The sequence below is a fragment of the Dermochelys coriacea genome, chromosome 21 (assembly GCF_009764565.3).
Source record: "Dermochelys coriacea isolate rDerCor1 chromosome 21, rDerCor1.pri.v4, whole genome shotgun sequence".
In the NCBI taxonomy this organism is placed as follows: Eukaryota; Metazoa; Chordata; order Testudines; family Dermochelyidae; genus Dermochelys; species Dermochelys coriacea.
The window spans coordinates 1480526-1502302 of record NC_050088.1 but is presented as its reverse complement, the minus strand read 5'-3'; the positions used below and the strand labels follow the sequence as shown (position 1 = coordinate 1502302).

The 21777-nt window shown below is 42.7% G+C and overlaps 1 protein-coding gene and 1 long non-coding RNA gene across 6 annotated transcripts in view; both read left to right on the top strand.

Moving 5' to 3' along the window:
• The window catches only part of MAGI3 (membrane associated guanylate kinase, WW and PDZ domain containing 3), a 198248-nt gene that overhangs the window by 79231 nt on the left and 97240 nt on the right, over positions 1 to 21777 (top strand). The window lies entirely within an intron of this gene.
• On the top strand, positions 362 to 21265 carry LOC122457159. Its single transcript, XR_006276542.1, has 3 exons — positions 362 to 3595; positions 18822 to 18825; positions 21254 to 21265. It is a non-coding gene; the product is annotated as an uncharacterized LOC122457159 (long non-coding RNA).

Sequence of the window (21777 nt, the reverse complement as noted above, 5' to 3'; positions counted from 1 at the left end):
TACACCACTAGTGATCATACAGTGTATACTTTTCCTGGGTAGGACTGGATAATGTATGTGGTGTCAGTTTCAAATTAACTTTGCTGACTCCCAGGATTCATTATGCAGATGTATGTCGTTTGTTTTTAATTTTTGTGTCTAAGTGATTAGTTTTCAAGATTCTGTTTTATGAAATAGCAGGTGTTTTCTCCACTTCCAAAAGCTAATTACAGTTTAATGATTATAGTTTTCATGATCTATCTGCTGCGTAAAAATAGCCCAACCCACATAAACTTTGGGAGACATACACTCTGCTGACTTTAAGGTATAGGATTCATGGGTGCGGTATTGCATTAGCACATCAAGGTCAAAGTTACAGTTTTGATGGATCTTAATATGGATTAGTATACCAGTCCTTTTTATTACTTTTCATCTTCATTATTAGTACTCTGTATTTGTAAAGTTGAGAGGTTAGTGTAAATTCTGAGATTTTGACATATTGGCAGGGTGTTGTGAGTAAATGCTTAAATATGATTGGCTGTTGTGAATAAAGTGAGTGAAAATATTTGAGACCTGGAAATAGTCTTGAGAGTTAAAACATTAATCTCTCTTGTTAAGGAGCTTTAGTGTGTAAGGCAGCAGATCAGAGCAGGAAGGTGCTATGTCACATCAAATTCAAGGATTTTTCTCCTTAACCTTTGAAACCCATCAAAACAAAGTCCCAAATTCAACAGTGTAGGAAGGGTGGGGGATCCCACAACTCCCCCTGGAGATGGCAGCAAACTGCATTATGTTAGGTTGTTTGGAAGTGTAATTTGATACTATTGGGAGGTCATCTCCAGTAGAGACTGGACTGGGAAGCTTGGTTCTACAAACGGGAACCTCTATTGCCTGTTGGTTCAAAGCCAGCAGCAGACTCATAAACCTCTTTGGGAATGTCTGCATTGCATCTGGAAGTGAACCTCCCAGCCCAGGAAGACAGACCCATGCTCTTGGAGCTGGAGGTAGCATGCTAAAAGTAGCTGTTTGGCCACTGCAGCTTGGGCTGAAACCAAAGGGTTGAATGGGCTTGAGAGCTGCATCATCCACACTGCTATTTTTTTAGTGCGCTAGCTCCAGCCCTGTTAGCATGGGTCTGTCTATCTGGGCTGAGAGGCTCGTTCCCAGCTGTAGTGTAGACATACACTGTGTGATCCTGTCACTAGTGGTGGACAGAGCACCACTTTGTGTAAGCAAAGCTTGCAGAGGCACTGTTGAAGTACACAGGAAAAAGACTTGAGACAGAAGATTTGTACAGGTGATACTAATCTTCTCTTTAACTGAGTTAGTTGCCCTCTGCTCAACACTTAGGTGGTAATACATTTTGAATAACCAATATGTTGAACTGTGATTTTTGTATATTTTTGTGAGAATAATATGGATGAAGGACTGTAAGGTGTGAGGGGGAAGTTCAAAATTTGACTCGCCAGAAAAAAAGAATTGAGAGTTCAGTTTTTTAATTCAACAAAATTATCTTATTGCAAAATAAGATTTGCTCCTTAAAGTATTCATGGGACTGATGGATGATGCCTTCAGGAAAATATCAGGTGTGTATATCCAAGTCACTTGATTTGTATATAAATCCTGAATGGCATGATCTTCAGATGAATTTTAACATGTTCAAACAACGATTTCCATTATTTATATTTACTCATAAGTTTCAGGCCTACAGTTAAAGATGTAATTTACACCTTGACTTGGTTGCAGTCAGCATGTAGAGATCTGATTCACCATTAGAAATATTTATGACCTGAAAATCTTTCTGGCAAATGGGATCCAACATGATGCATTTTTGTGAAATGTTCTGATGTCATTGACGATGACAGGAGAGGAAATGGAATGAGCTCTCATTAGACAGGAATGGACTGAAGTTTATACTGCAGCTTTACCTTGAGGGGATGAAGCATTGAACTTAACACCTGGCATGATGCCATGGTGTGGGTGGGGAGAGCATTTGGAGCTGCTAGCAAGGACTCCAGAGGGGCTGGAGAGGCCAAGCTACCTCCTTACACTTGAACATATTACTGCCTTTTCTCCCTGAGCCTGAATCTTTTTCTGAACAGGAGAGCACACTGGGTAAACAGTGGTGCAGACTAGCTGGGGCCTACTCAGTGGGAAAGGTGGAGCGAGGAAAGTGGGTTTTGTTTTGTTTTGTTTTGTGTGGGAGGAAATTATATTTTTTTTAAAATATCTCATCTTGTCTGTATATTACTCTTTTTCTCTTTTATCTGTTTAGATTTTAAGTTCTTTTGGGTACAGACCATGTCTTACTGTGTGTGTGCAGTGCCTAGTCCAATGGAGCCTTGACCATGATTGGGGCCCCTGGATGTTACAGAAATACAGATAATAATGATGATATCTTTGTTTTAGGCAGTTTATTTTTTCACACATTATTAAACTGACATTCCTAATTCTGTTGTCAACAGTGAAAAAGCCATCCTCAACCTGACATTTTCAAGTCTGGCTTTTGTGCTGTTATGAGTAAATTCAGTATAGTTACACTGGCTCTTATGGAGTGAATTGGCCTCTAAATGCAGCTTCCTGTCCTGCCTTCACATTTTGAATGGCAAATATATTCATCTGTTTTGAATAAGAACTGAAGATGATGATGCTACTCTGGCCCAATGTAGAATCCAGAATGCAAACACTAGCAAGATGACAAGCCATGTAGAAATCTTTAAAACAAAATCAATATATGTGTTTCATCCCTTTGGATTATCTCTGTCACAGAAAAAAGAGATTCCATTCTGTTTTCAGAGTAACATATGAGACCGAGGAAGTCTAGCACTGTTCATTTCAGATTTTATATTTCCTGATGACTGAACCACCTCTCTATGCAATAGTTCTTATATTAGGTGAAACTAATATCAATAAGATGTTCATAATTTATTATGATCAGAGACCCTGATGTCAGGGTTCCCCTGCATGCACTTACCAGATGTCAGATTTCATAACTATAATGCTCATGTTGACCCACTTTTCACACTATGACCTCTTCCTCATCACATCTAGCTTGTCATCACAAAATCTTCACATACAGGCACATAATACATAATTGAATAGGCCCAGTGGCCTGTATGCTGTGAATGTTTTTATTCTTTCATTCCCTGTACCCTCTGCCCCAGATCTGCCAACTGACTGATATTTAGGGTACAGATGACTGACCCAGAAGAAGATTCTCTGATATTAACATCATTTATTGCTTTTAACACACACTCCACCCACAAAAGGGGAAGGGAGAGTTACTTTCAATATGATGGTGGAATTTAAATAAAAATAAAATGGTTTATGACAATAAATAAATTTTAGCAAAGAATCCAGAAGTAATGCATCTTTTCAAGCATGTAAAATGCCTTTTTCAAAGACCTTTTCATAACACCACATTTGTAAGCACCAAATAATCCGCTAAATCAACATGAGTTTAAAAAAATAAAATAAAATCCAGTGTAGTTGCGTGACCGGGGGAAGAAAGTAAGAGTCCTTGGGGCCTGTAACATAATCTCAGCCAAAATGTTTAATAGTGTGCTGTATTGCCCACGCACCCTTCATGACATGCTTTTTCAGAGGCTCCTGGGCAGTTCCGCAAGAGCGAGGATCTGTTCTGATAGTTGCTCAAAGGAGAACATGGGACTGCTCAATGCATAACATTGTGCACTTGCTGGTATGTAGTGGTGAGGAGATCAGAGCTTAATCCCTGTGCTTGATTATTGGAGTAGTTCTGTGAATTTACAGGGGCCATCATGTGAAACAAAGAGCTTCTTCTGAATTCACTGCTGGTGGCTAATGAGTAAAAGTGAGGTGTAATGACAAATCAGTAGTGAGCACATGCAGAGCAGGGAGCATATCACACACTATAGAGGTGGTGAGGAGAAAACTGTGAATCCTACCCACTGACCAACTATGGTGAATAGAGCCCTTTAGAGTGCATTGACCAAGAGCTATGGGAATTTAAGTGCAGCTGCATGTGTGTAACACAATGTCTCTTATACGTAGAGATTGAAATACCTGATGATATAGGCTCTGAAAGCATAAGCCTCTGCTTCTGGCTCCAGGAACCAGGTTGCTTAGCTCAAAGGCCATCACACGGTATACACGTACTAGATATTAGGAGACAGAGACGTATTGTATTTGTGTCAGATATATATGGAGCACTCATCAAATAGCAACTATATAGCAAAATCATTACAGTATAACTTTGTTTCAATCTTACAAGACGCAAAATGTCAAGAAACTGGGAAACCACTGTTTGTCTGTGTTGTGTTTCAGTGAGCCAGGTATTCATTAGAAACATGATTATATGCATCTAGTATGTTATCCTAAAAAGAAAAGGAGTACTTGTGGCACCTTAGAGACTAACAAATTTGTTTTATTTATTTAATAAATAAATAGTTATTTATTTGAAAGGGTTTTTCCACCAAATGCATCCGATGAAGTGAGCTGTAGCTCACGAAAGCTTATGCTCAAATAAATGTGTTAGTCTCTAAGGTGCCACAAGTACTCCTTTTCTTTTTGCGAATACAGACTAACACGACTGCTACTCTGAAACCTGTCAGTATGTTATCCTATAAACGCAGAGCGTTTGGCAAGGTTGTACTTACAACTTCTGAGCCTGTTTATAAAACTCATTTATGTTTAAAATACATTAAGGGGTTGTAATGGCATCAGCCATGCCACATTGGGTTATAATCTTGTCAGATCTTCTAAAATGCAGGATGAGCCTGCCTTTTATTACGAGATCTTAAAGAAAACCTGTCTCTATTTTTAAATGGTGTTGATGGTCCAGTAGGCAGCAGTTAGAATGGTCAAGCGTCTGGGCATGGTGGTAGGAGGTACTGTTCTTTTGAAGTTGCTGTTATTCAGATGAAATTTAAAGTGGCAACCTTGCTCTTGTTAAGGTATTTCAGTGCTTTCTTCAGGAGTAGTTTTGTTCAACCTCAGTATCCTACTTAAATTCCAGCTTGGGAAACTGCATGTTGCCTGTCTTACATTCCTCTTTTAGAGTAGCAGCCATGTTAGTCTGTATCCACAAAAGGAACAGGAGTACTTGTGACACCTTGGAGACTAACAAATTTATTTGAGCATAAGCTTTCGTGAGCTACAGCTCACTTCATCGGATACATTCAGTAGAAAATACAGTGGGGAGATTTATATATACAGAGAACAGGAAACAATGGGTGTTACCATACACACTGTAACTGAGAGTGATCAAGAAAGGTGAGCTATTACCAGCGGGGGAGGGGCACGTTTGGGGAACCTTTTGTAGTGTTAATCAAGGTTAATCAATTTCCAGCAGTTGACAAGAACATGTGAGGAACAATAGGGTGGGAATGAACAAGGGGAGATAGTTCGATACAATTAATTTAGGCTTGAATAAAGACTGGGAGTGGATGTGTCATTACACAAAGTAAAACTAATTTCCCCTTGTTTATTCCCCCCCACCCTCCCCACCCACTGTTCCTCACATGTTCTTGTCAACTGCTGGAAATGGCCCACCTTGATTATCACTACAAAAGGTCTGCCCCTCTTTCCCCCCCCCCCCTTCCTGCTGGTAATAGCTCACCTTTCCTGATCACTCTGGTTACAGTCCGTATGGTAACACCCATTGTTTCATATTCTCTGTGTATATAAAATCTCCCCTCTGTATTTTCCACTGCATGCATCGGATGAAGTGAGCTGTAGCTCACGAAAGCTTATGCTCAAATAAATTTGTTGGCCTCTAAGGTGCCACAAGTACTCCATTCCTCTTTTTTAGTTTCTGTTGTCTTATTGTATTCTGCACACCTCCTCTAAACTGCTGGGTTACAGTTGCTGTGAATTGGTAAAGTTGCTTCATAGATTCATAGATACTAAGGTCAGAAGGGACCATTCTGATCATCTAGTCCGACCTCCTGCACAGTGCAGGCCACAGAATCTCACCCACCCACTCCTACGAAAAACCTCACCTATGTCTGAGCTATTGAAGTCTTTAAATCATGGTTTAAAGACTTCAAGGAGCAGAGAAGCCTCCCTCAAGTCAACCATGCCCCATGCTACAGAGGAAGGCGAAAAACCTCCAGGGCCTCTCCAATCTGCTCTGGAGGAAAATTCCTTCCCGACCCCAAATATGGCAATCAGCTAAACCCTGAGCATATGGGCAAGATTCACCAGCCAGATACTACAGAAAATTCTTTCCTGGGTAACTCAGATCCCATCCATCTAATATCTCATCTCAGGGGATTTGGCCTATTTACCCTGAATATTTAAAGATCAATTATTTACCAAAATCCCATTATCCCATCACACCATCTCCTCCATAAACTTATCAAGTAGAATCTTAAAACCAGATAGATCTTTTGCCCCCACTGCTTCCCTTGGAAGGTTATTCCAAAACTTCACTCCTCTGATGGTTAAAAACCCTCATCTGATTTCAAGTCTAAACTTCCTGGTGGCCAGTTTATACCCATTATCAACATGCTGAAGTTTTCTATTGACCTCCCCTCCCCAGCTAGCCCAGCCTGCGCCCCCTCCCCACACACAGCCTGGGCCCCCAAGCCCTTCACTTACTGAGCGGGGCCTCATCGTCCGGGTCAGCCACAGTCATACCTGCCAAATGGGGCTGCCCTGCTGCACCCGGTTGGGCTGCACCCCAGGAGCAGGAGGAGGAAGAAGATGGACGATGGAGAGGGACAGGACAGGAGAGAAAAAAAGAGAGAAAGATGGGCAGTTACTGAGAAAGAAGAAAGAGGTACAGCCGAGATCATGCAGGGCCAGAGCCAGCAACCCGAGAGAAAGGCCCAACGCCACCGCTAAGCAGAAGAGGAGAGCCCCAGCCCTGACCTGAAAGCCAGGCCATCACTGCCGCACATGCTGCCTCCAACCATCATTGCCACACCGTGCAACGCTGCCTCCTGCCACCACCGCCACACAGTGCCATGCTGCCTCCTGCCACCACCGCCACACAGTGCCATGCTGCCTCCAACCATCATCGCCACACAGTGCCATGCTGCCTCCAACCATCATCGCCACAGTGCCATGCTGCCTCCTGGCACCACTGCCACACAGTGCCACGCTGCCTCCTGCCACCACCGCCACACAGTGCCACGCTGCCTCCTGCCGCCACAGTGCCACGCTGCCTCCTGCCGCCACAGTGCCACGCTGCCTCCTACCACCACCAAGCCATGGCTCTCACAGCCCCAGCAGCCAACCCTGCCTCTCTACTATACTTGCACCCCAGCCCCACCCCACCGCTGCCTCCCCCTGCCCCTCTCCCTTGCTTGTGCCACCCATTAATGGAGGCCATGCCCCAGGCAAGGGGCAGGGATATGCCCGCTCACACCCATTCTGGGTAACTCCCCTGGGGTCAGAATGGATCCAGGCCTCATGATACCCCCCACTTCCCTCCACACTTGGCTTAGACTCTCCCACAGGCCCCTGGTAAACAGGCAGTGCCGTCGGGCCTGTTACAAGCTGCCCAGCCCAGCCCAGCCGGGACAAGTGAGCGCTATTTGTGATGCACTGCATGCTGGGAAGGCAGAGCAGCCCCTCAGAGCTGCCATCCAGGCTTCCCAGCCCTAAGCACACCCATGACTTTCCAGCCCATTGGTGCCCACCACCAGGAAGCTGGGTCACTGTGTTGCTGCTCTTTGGTTGCAGTTTCAGCCCCACCCACCAGCGCTCACCAGCTCCACCCCTTACCCATTGGCAAGAGCGTGACACTCGGTGTCCGGCTGGTGGACAGCGGCATGTCGGGCAGCACAATCCCACTGCCGTTCTCCCCGCTGCCGTTGCCATCTCCCGAGGCCTCATCTTCATTTCAGTCACGAGTGCGCAAGCCTTATGAAGGTCTGTAAAGCACATGGAAATGTCTCAGCTTGCTTAGAAGGACTATTTAAATGTAAGACACTATCATTTGTATTCCTCTTTTGAAAGAGGCCAGGTTGGTATGATTGGCAGGCTAAAATCCTATGTAGTCATTGTCACAAAGACCATGAAGCCATTCTGCTACATTGTCTTGGTTCTGGGGTCTTTTTTAAATTTTTTGCAGCTTCCATAAGAACACTGCTTTAATAAAGCTGTTGTGGACACATGCTTGGCATTCGAAGGTTTAGTCTGGGGTCTAGTTGGTGACAGCTTGTATGGTCTTGTGATGATTGATGTGAAATTTGACACTCCAAGTGTTTTCTGGCACATCCTTTGAGAAGTTGGGAGATAAAGCCTTAGGTAAAGGGGTACTTTATTGCATGTGCTTCTGTCATGCTGTTGCAGACCTCTTCTTTGGGAAATGTCTATATTGGTCACACTTCCTCTTCACAGATAATCTTTAGTTTTTCAGTGTGTGCGCCTTTGTGTTCATAGGCCCTCCAGCTATTAGATTGGCATATGATATTGTGTTACTACCTTCCCTCACTAGTTCTGTGAAGGAGAGAAACTGGCAACATAAGTAGCAGATGCTTTCTAGTGGTAAAGTGAATTGCTAAGAAAGGTTGGGAGACTCTTTGCATTCATAGAAATATGAGAGCAGGAGTAAGGCTCATGCTGAAACTTTAAAACGAAACAAAAAACTGCCCAGTGAAGAGACCCATTAGCATGGGTATGTGTGTGGAGTAATATTTCTGCTAACAAGCTCAAGAGGAGAGGAGAGTTAGTAATTTTATAAGATTTGTTGTGTATTGTACGTGTGCTGAGGGTAATAAAGTAGGTGCACCTTTTTTTAGGCATCTAAATATATTCATTATACTGTACGCAATGCTGAAAAGTTTTCAGCTATAAGGGATCCCTTAGGGCTCCTGTTCACAAGCCCTGATTAAGTTTCCAGAATTCACTCTATTTGCAATTTCATTCACCAGAGACAGATTTATGCCTAAGCACCGAATATTTACCTTTTCTTTCATCATGCCATAATTGGACAATTTTTCCTTTATTTAAGGAATTTTTCCTTTATTTAGTCAGAATTTAAAAATACACAGTAGTTAAGCCTTCCTTTTCAATTTAACTAAGCAGCTAGTTTCCAGTAAGAATCTAGTTTATAGTGCCTAGCCTCTTTTGTTTAACAGAAAGGCAGGTGCAAACAAAGCACTCGGTGAAACAAGTCAATAGCATGCATCTCCTTGCATGTCTGTGCTCCCAACCATCTCCCAAAAAAGCTGTCCCTATACAATTATTGTTGTCTATATACCCTCAGCACAAGCTTTGCAAGATGGTCAGTGTCATACAGAAGTAATTTTTGCTTAGTTAATTTGTTGTCTTCATTCATCATGATAAAGAGAAATTTAAAATAGGATAAATTTTTGGATGAATGATGGATCAATTCCATAATGAAATTGATTTGCAACTTTTTGTTCTCACAGTCAAACTGATTATACATGTATTTAGAGTAGTATTCAAGAAAATTGTTTAGTAAAATATGGTGCTCAATGCATGATGCTGAATGGTCAAGTTCAATTAGAATTTTGATCAGTGTCTGGAGCTATAAATCTGAAACAAATAAATATACATACACACAGTATAGAATCATAGAATCATAGAATATCAGGGTTGGAAGGGACCCCAGAAGGTCATCTAGTCCAACCCCCTGCTCAAAGCAGGACCAAGTCCCAGTTAAATCATCCCAGCCAGGGCTTTGTCAAGCCTGACCTTAAAAACCTCTAAGGAAGGAGATTCTACCACCTCCCTAGGTAACGCATTCCAGTGTTTCACCACCCTCTTAGTGAAAAAGTTTTTCCTAATATCCAATCTAAACCTCCCCCATTGCAACTTGAGACCATTACTCCTCGTTCTGTCATCTGCTACCATTGAGAACAGTCTAGAGCCATCCTCTTTGAAACCCCCTTTCAGGTAGTTGAAAGCAGCTATCAAATCCCCCCTCATTCTTCTCTTCTGCAGACTAAACAATCCCAGCTCCCTCAGCCTCTCCTCATAAGTCATGTGCTCTAGACCCCTAATCATTTTCGTTGCCCTTCGTTGTACTCTTTCCAATTTATCCACATCCTTCCTGTAGTGTGGGGCCCAAAACTGGACACAGTACTCCAGATGAGGCCTCACCAGTGTCGAATAGAGGGGAACGATCACGTCCCTCGATCTGCTCGCTATGCCCCTACTTATACATCCCAAAATGCCATTGGCCTTCTTGGCAACAAGGGCACACTGCTGACTCATATCCAGCTTCTCGTCCACTGTCACCCCTAGGTCCTTTTCCGCAGAACTGCTGCCGAGCCATTCGGTCCCTAGTCTGTAGTGGTGCATTGGATTCTTCCATCCTAAGTGCAGGACCCTGCATTTATCCTTATTGAACCTCATTAGATTTCTTTTGGCCCAATCCTCCAATTTGTCTAGGTCCTTCTGTATCCTATCCCTCCCCTCCAGCGTATCTACCACTCCTCCCAGTTTAGTATCATCCGCAAATTTGCTGAGAGTGCAATCCACACCATCCTCCAGATCATTTATGAAGATATTGAACAAAACGGGCCCCAGGACCGACCCCTGGGGCACTCCACTTGACACCGGCTGCCAACTAGACATGGAGCCATTGATCACTACCCGTTGAGCCCGACAATCTAGCCAGCTTTCTACCCACCTTATAGTGCATTCATCCAGCCCATACTTCCTTAACTTGCTGACAAGAATGCTGTGGGAGACCGTGTCAAAAGCTTTGCTAAAGTCAAGAAACAATACATCCACTGCTTTCCCTTCATCCACAGAACCAGTAATCTCATCATAAAAGGCGATTAGATTAGTCAGGCATGACCTTCCCTTGGTGAATCCATGCTGACTGTTCCTGATCACTTTCCTCTCCTCTAAGTGCTTCAGGATTGATTCTTTGAGGACCTGCTCCATGATTTTTCCAGGGACTGAGGTGAGGCTGACTGGCCTGTAGTTCCCAGGATCCTCCTTCTTCCCTTTTTTAAAGATGGGCACTACATTAGCCTTTTTCCAGTCATCCGGGACTTCCCCCGTTCGCCACGAGTTTTCAAAGATAATGGCCAAGGGCTCTGCAATCACAGCCGCCAATTCCTTCAGCACTCTCGGATGCAATTCGTCCGGCCCCATGGACTTGTGCACGTCCAGCTTTTCTAAATAGTCCCTAACCACCTCTATCTCTACAGAGGGCTGGCCATCTCTTCCCCATTTTGTGATGCCCAGCACAGCAGTCTGGGAGCTGACCTTGTTAGTGAAAACAGAGGCAAAAAAAGCATTGAGTACATTAGCTTTTTCCACATCCTCTGTCACTAGCTTGCCTCCCTCATTCAGTAAGGGGCCCACACTTTCCTTGGCTTTCTTCTTGTTGCCAACATACCTGAAGAAACCCTTCTTGTTACTCTTGACATCTCTTGCTAGCTGCAGCTCCAGGTGCGATTTGGCCCTCCTGATATCTTTCCTACATGCCCGAGCAATATTTTTATACTCTTCCCTGGTCATATGTCCAAGCTTCCACTTCTTGTAAGCTTCTTTTTTATGTTTAAGATCCGCTAGGATTTCACCATTAAGCCAAGCTGGTCGCCTGCCATATTTACTATTCTTTCGACTCATCGGGATGGTTTGTCCCTGTAACCTCAACAGGGATTCCTTGAAATACAGCCAGCTCTCCTGGACTCCCTTCCCTTTCATGTTAGTCCCCCAGGGGATCCTGGCCATCTGTTCCCTGAGGGAGTCAAAGTCTGCTTTCCTGAAGTCCAGGGTCCGTATCCTGCTGCTTACCTTTCTTCCCTGCGTCAGGATCCTGAACTCAACCAACTCATGGTCACTGCCTCCCAGATTCCCATCCACTTTTGCTTCCCCCACTAATTCTACCCGGTTTGTGAGCAGCAGGTCAAGAAAAGCGCTCCCCCTAGTTGGCTCCCCTAGCACTTGCACCAGGAAATTGTCCCCTACGCTTTCCAAAAACTTCCTGGATTGTCTATGCACCGCTGTATTGCTCTCCCAGCAGATATCAGGAAAATTAAAGTCACCCATGAGAATCAGGGCATGCGATCTAGTAGCTTCCGTGAGTTGCCGGAAGAAAGCCTCATCCACCTCATCCCCCTGGTCCGGTGGTCTATAGCAGACTCCCACCATGACATCACTCTTGTTGCACACACTTCTAAACTTAATCCAGAGACACTCAGGTTTTTCCACAGTTTCGTACCGGAGCTCTGAGCAGTCATACTGCTCCCTTACATACAGTGCTACTCCCCCACCTTTTCTGCCCTGCCTGTCCTTCCTGAACAGTTTATAAAAAAAAGTAAAAAAAGCTGGACTTGTTTGTCTTCAATATAAGAAGTATGTAAGCTATTTGCCTTATGATATATGCTGGCTTGTTTTTCCAGAGGTAGAAGAAATAGTTACTTTCCATTTCCAGGAACTAGAAATCGCTCCCAAGGAAGAATTTGTATATATTTCTGTTTGCTGGCATCATTTTAATATATCATTACAGCCAAGAACAAATGCTCTATTTCAAGAGTGGTAATATTCAAAAGTCTGTGAACACTCAATCCATTTTGAAAATGTAAATTGTTTTTTTAATTGTAATAAATGTATGGAATGAGGCAAGCTTTCCATCATTTTATCTGAAGAGAGAGTGCATGCTTTGGAAGCTGGATGCCATTTGTAGTTCCAGCAATGACTGATTTCTTCCATTAATTTTCTGTACCCTCTCATTCCATTAGAGAAGCTTGTGATGAGTTGTGGACAGATTGTTAATCTTCGTAAAGAGCAAAGGAGTAATGCTCATCTGATTTGTTTCCCAAAATCGATACTTCTGTTTTAAACATTTGTGAAGGAAAAGTATAAAAAGCACTAATAAGGCAAATAATCAAATAGTTCAATATGGAAATAATACACATTACATTTAGTAATACTTTTAAAAGTTGCTTTTCTAATTAAATATATGGTATCTTTGGATAATACACAATTTTAAGTCTGAGGTTGGAAAGAAAAATGCAGCATACCTGTACAATCGATACAACACCACCACCTGCCACCAAAATCTTTATATGCTATCAGATTTCAGTGTCACTAGGAGTTGTCAGCATGGAAACTTGGGAGCAAAACCTTAAAGTTCTCAATTGCCTCTGAGGAGAAAAGATGTTCATTTTAGACAGGCTTGTATTTTGTTAAAATGTGTGCATGATATGTGCTGCCATTTGTATTCCGCTTCAGAGAAAGATTTAAAAAAACCAAAACTGTTGAAAGGGGAAGATACATCAGAATGATGTGGCCAGGCTTTGTCTTCAACATAATTTATAGTGAAATATTTGGTAAATTGTTCTGTGTCTTCTTGAGTATTGCTTAGGGGCATTACCAAGAATTTTTGTGAGAAGTATTTTGCTGTGATTTATTTTTGGGCGATAACGTTGTCCAGCACAGCTTGAATTCATAGAAAATATGTACACATTTAAGATATAAAGATCCTGAGTCACTGAAATTTCAGCTTTGCCATTTTGCCAATGAACACTTACAAATATTTCCTTTTTTAAAAACAAATTCGTTTTCACCTTAGCTACAGAATTATGTACCAGTTTTAAAATAGCATTAGAGAGGTTTAGGAGCATGCAGTGTCAGGTTGTGCCTGGGGCATGGAAGGGAAACCATAGTTTCTCTTTTTGTCTTTCCGAACAGATTGTGGGATATTATGTTCTAAAAGGAGAATTGAATAAATAGGAGAATTTGAGTTAATTTCTAATTGGTTATTTTGTGGTAATTGTCAAAGGGTTGGTTGGAGGAGGGGCTGGTACTGATGTTAGAGTGGGAAAAACTAATTTGAGGGATTTGCATACGTTTAGGCATTCTAATAACATAGTTTTACAAACTTAGGTCTCGTCTACACTACAGAGTTCGGTCGACATAAGACTGTTTACGTCGAAATAATTATGTCAATGTACACGCTACAGCCTTGCTCCCACCAATGTAAGTGCCTTACTACACCGACATCATATCTCCACCTCCCACGAGAGGTGTAAGGTTTGTGTCGGTGTAGTTTGGGCGACAAATGTCCATATTGACACTGCAGGTTACTTACATCAGATGTTGGCTGTCATTCTTACTCCATGCTGGAGCCGTGAAATGGACAAGAAAGCCGCTCGCAGCTCGGACTGTCATCCCAAGGTGGGTGGTGGGCTCTAGCTAGAGCCTAGCTGCCTCCTGGCTCCCCACTTGGAGCCAGGCAGCCCCCAGGGTCCCTGCTCACAAGTAAAAACCCTGTTAGCCCCAAAGACATTTTTTTAAAAAGGGGTTTGGGCTTTGAGTAGTGATTGTTCCACTCACATGAAGTTATTGGTTTCAGAGTAGAAGCTGTGTTAGTCTATATTCGCAAAAAGAAAGAGTACTTGTGGCACCTTAGAGACTAACAAATTTATTTGAGCACGAATAGCTTATGCACAAATAAAATCGTTAGTCTCTAAGGTGCCACAAGTACTCTTTTTCTTTTTATGAAGTTATTGGTTGCCCATGATGTCCTAAAAAGTTACCTGGAACACAGTTTGTCACTAGTATATTCTGCTGCTGCTTTTGGTTTTAGCTGTCTTACAAAAACTGTTCTATTTTCAACGAATTCAACAAATTAGAGGGGTAGGGCACTGGAATGGGAATCAGGAGGTCTGGAATCAGTTTCCTTTGATTCTGCCTCTTTCACCTTGGCCAAGTCAATTAATTTCTGTCTCAGTTCTCCATCTGCACAATACGGATAATGTATCCTTTCTCTCTCTCTCTTTGTTTTTGTTTTCCTCTTGTGTGTTTACATTGTAAGCTCTTTGGGACAGGACTGTCTATTATTGTGTTTATATACATCTCCTAGCACAGTGGGACCCTGATTTTACTTGGGGCTCCTAAGCACTATTGTAATAAAAGTATATAATTTTAATATAGAAGTATTTGTTTTTGTTTGTATGTATGCGCAAAATCTATATACGTATTAAAGCTGCTTTAGAGTTGGCAGATGGAACTGAAATCTCCATTATAATTAATTAGCTAGGCTGCAGGTCAGCAGCAAAGACAATTTCATTTAGGCTACCTTGAGAACCCTTGACCCAAAGTATGGTGAATGTTGGCAGGGTGGGGGTGGGGGCGCTTCATATGGGGAAAAGAGCACAGACTTTTTGCAAAGGTTGTGGTGCAGCATTGTAGGGAACAAATTGTAAAATTCTCCCACACTTTCCACAGGACGGGGGGTAATTCTAGCAGACATCTCACTGTTAAGGGTAAGCAGGGAAACGACGGTACATCCACTCCATGCTTGTGGCTTCTGCCCTGCACCCTATGCGCCGCTTTGGTTCCCGCACAAAGGATTGCCTAATGGCATGGGAAAGTTTCCTACAAATGGGAGAAGGAACAAAGCTGCTCTGCCACAGAACCTTTGGCAGAGGATTACTGAGTACCTCCAGGAAACTTTCCTAGAGATCTCGCTGGAGGATTCTCATGAGATCTTGGCATGCATCAACACCCTGTTCCTCCACCATACTGATTAGCTACACAAGGAAATGTCTAGCTCACAGACACACAGCCAGTCTCAGGCATTTCTATGCCACCTCTGCACTAAACAAACCACAGTCACTTACCAGAAGTCTCATCTCCTGCTTCTTGCTCGCTGGAGAGCAACTGCTGAGACTAGTTAGATGCCTCAGGAGTAGACAACAGTTCCTGGTTGCCTGCCCCACTGGGTGACCCTGCCGGGAGCTGCACATGCTCATCTAACTCCACCTCTTCATCAATAACTTCGTCCTCTGGGTTAGGTCCTCTTTCCGCCGCCTCCGTGCCCTCTGAAGTATCCACAGGGCTCTTGGCAATGGAGGTGGGGTTGCTGCTGAGGATAGCATCCAGCTTCTTATAGAACTAGCAGGTCTTAAGTGAAGCACCTGAGTGACAGTTTGCCTTCCTCGCTTTATGGTACGGCTGCCTTGGCTCCATTATCTTCGCTCTGCACTGTAATGTGTCCCGATCATAGCTCCTTTCGCATAAGCCTCGAGAAATCTGCCCATAGGTATCCCAATTTCTATGGCTGGAGCACAGCTGGGACTGCATAGTCTTCTCTCCCCATATACTGAGCAGATCCAACAGCTCTGCAGTGGTCCAAGCGGGAGAGTTTGTGCTGTGATAACCCGCCATGGTCACCTGGGAAGATGCAATGAGACCTCTCCAAACCAAGCAAACAGGAAATGGAATTTCAAAAGTTCCTGGGGCTTCTAACGGGAAGGGGCGGATAGTTGGTTACTGGGCTGCAGGGTGGTAGAGTTCAAACCGCTGACCAGAGCGATGAGGATGGGCATTTAGGGACACCTCCTGGAGGCCAACTAAAGTGGTGAAATGAAGCATGGTGTCTACACTTGCACTTTGTCAACAAAAATGTAGAGGAAAAAGATGTAAATGTCTCGTGCGGGTGGATATATTTTATTGCCACAAGTTGGCATTTTCCTTGACAAAAGGTGCCTCCCAGTGTGTACGCACTCATTGTTTGGGTCGACAGATGGCAGTTTTGGCGACAAACTTGGTAGTGTAAACAAGACCTTAAAGCCTTATTGTCTGAGCTGGGATTAGAACTAGGAAGTTCCTGATTTTCCCTTCTGTCCAGTGTCCAGACCACACTGCCACTCTCTCTGATATTATAAGTTATTCATACTGTGGTAGGATTATAACTAAAATGGGTGAAATAGGTGCCAGATCGCTCAAATTTTAAGAGTATTATTTTCAGCTAGTAGTTCTCTCCCAAGGATGAAAATCAAGCCTTTCAGATAGGATGACTTCAGGAGGAAGTGTGTAAAATAATTTAAGTGGAGAGAGAACAGAAGAAGCTTGCGCGCATGCAGTCTGGAGATCCCAAAGTGTGTTTAAAGTACATTACTCTCTTTGATTTCAGAGTAGCAGCCGGAAACTACAGTCCATTGGTGATCTTCCTAAAAACACCATCCTAGCCACTATGGATGTAGAAGCCTCTACACCAACATTCCACACAAAGATGGACTACAAGCCGTCAGGAACAGTATCCCCGATACTGTCACGGCTAACCTGGTGGCAGAACTTTGTGACTTTGTCCTGACCCATAACTATTTCACATTTGGTGACAATGTATACCTTCAAATCAGCGGCACTGCGATGGGTACCCGCATGGCCCCACAGTATGCCAACATTTTTATGGCTGACTTAGAACAACGCTTCCTCAGCTCCGTCCCCTAATGCCCCTACTCTACTTGCGCTACATTGATGACATCTTCATCATCTGGACCCATGGAAAAGAAGCTCTTGAGGAATTCCACCATGATTTCAACAATTTCCATCCCACCATCAACCTCAGCCTGGACCAGTCCACACAAGAGATCCACTTCCTGGACACTACGGTGCTAATAACCGATGGTCACATAAACACCACCCTATATCGGAAACCTACTGACCGCTATTCCTACCTACATGCCTCTAGCTTTCATCCAGATCATACCACTCGATCCATTGTCTACAGCCAAGCGCTACGATATAACCGCATTTGCTCCAACCCCTCAGACAGAGACAAACACCTACAAGATCTCTATCATGCATTCCTACAACTACAGTACCCACCTGCTGAAGTGAAGAAACAGATTGACAGAGCCAGAAGAGTACCCAGAAGTCACCTACTACAGGACAGGCCCAACAAAGAAAACAACAGAACGCCACTAGCCATCACCTTCAGCCCCCAACTAAAACCTTTCCAACGCATCATCAAGGATCTACAGCCTATCCTGAAGGACGAGCCATCGCTCTCTCAGATCTTGGGAGACAGACCAGTCCTTGCTTACAGACAGCCCCCCAATCTGAAGCAAATACTCACCAGCAACCACACACCACACAACAGAACCACTAACCCAGGAACCTATCCTTGCAACAAGCCCGTTGCCAACTCTGTCCACATATCTATTCAGGGGATACCATCATAGGGCCTAATCACATCAGCCACACTATCAGAGGCTCGTTCACCTGCGCATCTACCAATGTGATATATGCCATCATGTGCCAGCAATGCCCCTCTGCCATGTACATTGGCCAAACTGGACAGTCTCTACGTAAAAGAATGAATGGACACAAATCAGACGTCAAGAATTATAACATTCAAAAACCAGTTGGAGAACACTTCAATCTCTCTGGTCACTCGATCACAGATCTAAGAGTGGCTATACTTCAACAAAAAAGCTTCAAAAACAGACTCCAAAGAGAGACTGCTGAATTGGAATTAATTTGCAAACTGGATACAATTAACTTAGACTTGAATAGAGACTGGGAATGGATGAGTCATTACACAAAGTAAAACTATTTCCCCATGGTATTTCTCCCTCCCACCCCACCCCCCACTGTTCCTCTGATATTCTTGTTAACTGCTGGAATTAGCCTACCTGCTTGTCACCATGAAAGGTTTTCCTCCTTCCCCCCCCCTGCTGTTGGTGATGGCTTATCTTAAGTGATCACTCTCCTTACAGTGTGTATGATAAACCCATTGTTTCATGTTCTCTGTGTGTGTGTATATAAATCTCTCCTCTGTTTTTTCCACCAAATGCATCCGATGAAGTGAGCTGTAGCTCACGAAAGCTTATGCTCTAATAAATTTGTTAGTCTCTAAGGTGCCACAAGTACTTCTTTTCTTTTTACTCTCTTTGACTGGCTCCTATATTTCATCTGTTTCCCCTGTGGGATAACTTTGTAGCACAATGAATAGAAATCCTAAATGTCTGAGCTTCTGTTGCAGGGGCTGATAGGATGTTTTTAAAAGGAATCATGAGCTCTCTGAGAACGGTAGTAATTATTCTTATATAAGAATAGGCTTCAGAGCTTGCCTAAAGCATCTTTGCTATCACTTTATTTTGTGCTTTCTAATTCATGTCACCATTTTCTAGTTGGGTTTCTGGCATTTTGTTTCTCCCAATATTTTGTCTGCCTTTATTCTGTCTTCCTCAGTGGGATCATTTTAGGCTCTGTATAGTAATTTAGTTCTGAATTATTCTGAGAATACAGCCAAATTCTTGCGTTAGATTTTTGTATTTTAAGACCAACTCCTTCATGTCAGTCTATCTTTTTAAGAGCTTCATTTATACTTCATCTGTACCATGCATGTTGATATTTATTGAGAAATATTTAATGAGTAACATTCCATTTGCTATAGGCGGGCTATCTTTACGTATTTTACCTTTTATATAAAGTTTCTCAGAACAGGCAGCAGTCTGAAGTAGTTAACAACCAGATTCATCTTGTTTATCTAAGTGAAATATACTTATTGTTAAAGTGAAATGCAACAAGTCTAGCTGTGACTCTGAGATAGATGTGCCATTTGAGTAGTGAAACATTTGTTTCAATATTGAGAAATCAGCTTGTCTACAAGCAGTAAACCAGTGTGTTCTAACAAATGGAAAATACTTTTTTGTGCAGGAGATTACACCATTTATTTTCATTTTCCATGACATGTCTTGCTTATTATGCTGTAGGAAGCAAATCCAAAGCTTTGTGCAGAACAGTTCATGACAGCAAAAGAGGGAATTCAGTTAAAGGTTTGAGTTTTATAAAGATTCATACTGCCATAACAAAGAATGCTTAACCAATGAGAGTAGTGGTGAGTTGTTTGAGTTTCAGGTTGGAAAATCTGCCATTGTTCTTGTAAAATACTCACCCTCTTTGTGATAAATACTTTTATAAACTGTTGGTCACTTGCTAAAATACTGAGAGGGTTGCATTATGGTATCCTCTTAATACTATTGTTATGTTTCTAAAAAATAATTATTGAAATAGCAGATGTTGAATGAAGCTGAGAAACAAATTGCTAGGTGGCTTATTGCTAGTACTGTACTAAACACTGCATGTTGTTGGTACATGCTAGTGTTCTTTTGCTAGTTCTTATTTCAGGAGGAAAGTGGAAATGTTAAGGTGATTAAAATCCACTCAACAGATTTCTCTGCAGATATAGAGTTAAATCTGGAAATTTTCCTTTTGTCCATTATTTTACTGAAAAGAAACTAACGGAAACCAGGTGTTACACACCTAGAGTACAAAATTGCAGACTTGTATTATTGTCGACTTAAAGTTCTGTGTGTTTGACACTGATTCAAAGTGGATTTTTACACTTGACCTAGCAAAAAATAGCATCCAGAGGCGTGCTACAGCCTCTTTTAACCCAAGTTATTAATGGATTTAAGGGGCACTCTCTTCCAGATATTGACACAATGAGAATTTTGTTCCTATTCTGTTTGCTTATGAGCTTTCCTAGGACCTACATTTATTAAAGCTATGCAACATTTAAATTAGAGGGGGAAGGTGCAGAAAATTGTGGCCAGCCCAGAGGTGTTCTGCAATTCAAAATTAGTTTTCTGTACTTCAGGCAAGGCATTTATGGGAAGACCAGGTTTCTGGATGCATTAACCTCTGGATATACTAATCTGGTTTTGCCAATTCTGAAATTCACCAGCTGACTGCACTTGAGAGCCAGCTCCCATATTTTGAGTAATTATGTTGTGAAGTGAACTTGAATAAAAATCATACTAGATATTAAGCCTCACAATTTCCCTGTCAAGACAGTAGGTAAGCATTTATTGATCTATTTTACAACTGGGAAACTGGCACAAAGATTAAAGAATATCTCATCTAGCTGATATAATGCAGTCATTTCTTAACCTTCACTGTGTCTGGAAAATACTTATCAGAAGTAAGAACATAAGAGCGGCCATACTGGGTCAGACCAATGGTCCATCTAAACCAGTATTCTGTCTTTTGACAGTGGCCAATTCCAGATGCGTCAAAGGCAATGAACAGAACAGGGCAATGGTCAAATGATCCATCCACTGTCATCTAGTCACAGTATCTGGCAGTCAGAGGCCTCAGGAGACTCGGAATATAGAGTTGCATCCCTGACAGTATTGGCTAATAGCCACTGATGGACCTATCCTCCATGAATTTATCTGTTTCTTTTTTGAATCCAGTTATAGTTTTGGCCTTTACAACATCCCCTGGCATTGAGTTCCACAGGTTGACTGTGCGTTGTGTGAAGAAGTACATCCTTATGTTTGTTTTAAACCTGCTGCCTCCTAATTTCATTTGGTGACCCCCTGGTTATTCTGTTATGTGAAGGGGTAAATACCACTTCCCTTGTCACTTTCTTCACACCATTCATGATTTTATAGATCTGTCATACCCCCTGTTGTTGTCTCTTTTCCAAGTTGAATAGTCCCAGTCTTTTTCATCTTTCCTCAAATGGAAGCTGTTCATACCCTTCATCATTTTTTGTTGCCCTTCTCTGTATCTTTCCCATTTCTAATGTATCTTTTTGAGATGGGGCAACCAGAACAGCATGCAGTATTCCAGGTTTGCACATATCATGGACTTATAGACATTACTTTACAAATAACTGCTCTATATATTTGTATTGTTATGACAAGCCCCTTTCTGTGATCATTTGTCTTCTTACTTTTATTATAATGATTCTCTGTCCTTGCAGTAGTATGGGTAGGGCCTACCAAATTCACAGCCATGAAAGGACATCATGGACCTTGAAATCTGGGCTTTTGTATGCTTTTACCTTATACTATGCAGATTTCATGGGGGAGACCAGCATTCCTCAAATTTGGGGTCCTGACCCAAAAAAGGAGGTGGGGGGGGGTCACAAGGTTATTTTAAGGAGGGGTCACAGTGTTGCCACCCTTACTTCTGTGCTGCCTTCAGAGCTGGGCAGCCAGAGGGTGGCAGCTGTTGGTCCGCACCCAGCTCTGAAGGCAACACCCCATCAGCAGTAGTGCAGAAATAAGGATGGCAATACCATACTATCCACCCTTACTTCTGCACTGCTGCCTTCAGAACTGGGCAGCCAGG